Genomic DNA, 3,016 nt, shown 5'->3' on the forward strand with positions numbered 1-3,016 from the left:
CCCCGAGCCGTGGCCACTGGTCCCGGGGGTGCCGGCCACCTCCCACCCCCTCCTGCATCCCCACCAGCCTCTGCCGCCCTGCCCAGCCAGGGGCCGCATCTGCTGCAGCCCCCCGAGATGCCGCTGCAGAGTCCGGTGGCCCTAGTGAGGGTTGCGAGGCAGCGGGGAAGCCCCCCCCATCCCCTTGGGTTGCTGTCTGGGGCCAGGATGGCGCACCCAGTAGGGGGGCAGCAGGGGGTCCCCTGGAGCAGGGACCCCTCAAGGTTATCCCTCGGTGCTGGGAGACACCGTACCTGGCACCGACGGGTTCGTACGGGGCAGTTTTTGCATGCGTGTAACGTTTAGGATATGTATGGAAACCTTATGCGGATGGTGTTTGTATCCCACCCGAACTTTGCCTGTAGTAAACAGTGGCGCACTGCCCGCCGATCCGTCTGTGCTTGTGAGATGTTCTACATCCCTCCATTTACTGATCAGACCTCAAAACACTGACGATGAGGTCAGCTCTGGCCGAGTGACCTCTGGCTCTTCTGCCACAGTGACAGTGTCTTGGCCGAGCTCACCCTGGATGCCGGGGGGAGCAGGCGCTGTCCCCACCCTGCCTGAGAGCCTGTGCCCGGGGGACGGACCCCTCGCCCCCACCGATGGCCGTGCACCCCACACACCAGCCGTTGGAGGGGAGGCGTCAGGGATCATGCCATCATGAGTGGGGTCCCCCCGGGTGAGAGGCCCCGTCAGCCGGTGGGGAGGGGGACATCTGCCGAACGTGGGGGGACACCCTCCTTCCTTCTCCTTCTCCTTCTCCTTCTCCTTCTCCTTCTCCTTCTCCTTCTCCTTCTCCTTCTCCTTCTTTCTCCTTCTCCTTCTTTCTCCTTCTCCTTCTCCTTCTCCTTCTCCTTCTCCTTCTCCTTCTCCTTCTCCTTCTCCTTCTCCTTCTCCTTCTCCTTCTCCTTCTCCTTCTCCTTCTCCTTCTCCTTCTCCTTCTCCTTCTCCTTCTCCTTCTCCTTCTCCTTCTCCTTCTCCTTCTCCTTCTCCTTCTCCTTCTCCTTCTCCTTCTCCTTCTCCTTCTCCTTCTCCTTCTCCTTCTCCTTCTCCTTCTCCTTCTCCTTCTCCTTCTCCTTCTCCTTCTCCTTCTCCTTCTCCTTCTCCTTCTCCTTCTCCTTCTCCTTCTCCTTCTCCTTCTCCTTCTCCTTCTCCTTCTCCTTCTCCTTCTCCTTCTCCTTCTCCTTCTCCTTCTCCTTCTCCTTCTCCTTCTCCTTCTCCTTCTCCTTCTCCTTCTCCTTCTCCTTCTCCTTCTCCTTCTCCTTCTCCTTCTCCTTCTCCTTCTCCTTCTCCTTCTCCTTCTCCTTCTCCTTCTCCTTCTCCTTCTCCTTCTCCTTCTCCTTCTCCTTCTCCTTCTCCTTCTCCTTCTCCTTCTCCTTCTCCTTCTCCTTCTCCTTCTCCTTCTCCTTCTCCTTCTCCTTCTCCTTCTCCTTCTCCTTCTCCTTCTCCTTCTCCTTCTCCTTCTCCTTCTCCTTCTCCTTCTCCTTCTCCTTCTCCTTCTCCTTCTCCTTCTCCTTCTCCTTCTCCTTCTCCTTCTCCTTCTCCTTCTCCTTCTCCTTCTCCTTCTCCTTCTCCTTCTCCTTCTCCTTCTCCTTCTCCTTCTCCTTCTCCTTCTCCTTCTCCTTCTCCTTCTCCTTCTCCTTCTCCTTCTCCTTCTCCTTCTCCTTCTCCTTCTCCTTCTCCTTCTCCTTCTCCTTCTCCCTTCTCCCTTCTCCCTTCTCCCTTCTCCCTTCTCCCTTCTCCCTTCTCCCTTCTCCCTTCTTCCTTCTCCTTCTCCTTCTCCCTCCCCCTGAAGCCCCCCGGCATCCCCTGCCCTGCAGACCCTGTGGGCTTCCCACACCTGCCACCCCCGATTTCCAGGGGGACGTCCCAGCCCCTCCTGAGCCCCTCACATCTCCCTGTACCGGCCAGGGAAGGGTGTGGGGGGGCCTCTGGATGTCACCAAGGGGGGCGCTGCCTGCCCTGTGATGTCACCAAGGGGGGCGCTGCCTGCATTGTGATGTCACCAAGGGGGGCTCTGACTGCCCAATGATGTCACAAAGGGGGGCCTTCCCCCCCTGCGCACTATAGGAGGGGGGCACCTCCGCCACAGGCGCAGGCAGCGGGTGCTGGGCACTGCAGTCTGGCCGTGTCTGGGCAGACCGCAGCCTCAGCCTCTGCCACACCAACAGTGTTGGGGGTCCCGTCACCGGGGACCCCGGAGTTCACTGGGGATCCCCATCGCGGGCCTGTGCTGGTGACTCAGAGTGCTGCGGCCACACCGGAGCCGTGCCATGGACTGCGCTGGGGTCCCCTACCTCGGTCAGGTGATCTCACTCCTGATGATCAGCGCTGAGGTCCCCTCCCTCGGTCAGGTGGTTTCACTCCTGGTGATCAGCGTGGTGCTCGGCGTGGTCTTTGTCCTGCAGATCGCCACGTGGCTCTGGGTAGGGGACTGCTGCACCACACCGCACTGCACCACGCTGTGCCGCGGCGTGGGATGGTGTGGAGAGGAGTGGCGTGAAGGGCTGTTGTGAGGGGCTAAGACCTTCTCCTGTCTCACCCAGCTCCTGGAGGTTCTGCAGAGGCGGTGGAAGAGCATAAAACATCGGATGAGGGCAGTGAGAGCCCGGCCGGAGGAGCAGAGCGGTGAGTGGCCCCGGCACCGAGCGCCCTGCTATCGGCCGACAGCTCATGGCAGCCCTGAGACGGGGCTGTGCCGGGGGCTGCCGGCCGCTCACGCCATCTCCTCCATCTGCAGGTTCTCCAACTGCGCAGGGAGAAGAGGGGAAGCCCAGGCCGACACTGGAGAGGCGGTGAGTGTGGGGGAGACCCCAGCTCCTGCCCCAGACCCCCACCCCGTGCCCTGACCCTGCCTGCGCTGGGCAGCGCTGCCCGCCGGCCGAGGAGGGGGTGCTGCCCGTGGGTCCAGCCTGTGGGGCTGGGGTGCAGCAGGGTCTCTTCTCTCTCCTCCTCTGCATGGGGACTAAGGGGG

Source organism: Charadrius vociferus, unplaced genomic scaffold (assembly GCF_000708025.1).
Source record: "Charadrius vociferus isolate BGI_N301 unplaced genomic scaffold, ASM70802v2 scaffold867, whole genome shotgun sequence".
Taxonomy (NCBI): domain Eukaryota; kingdom Metazoa; phylum Chordata; class Aves; order Charadriiformes; family Charadriidae; genus Charadrius; species Charadrius vociferus.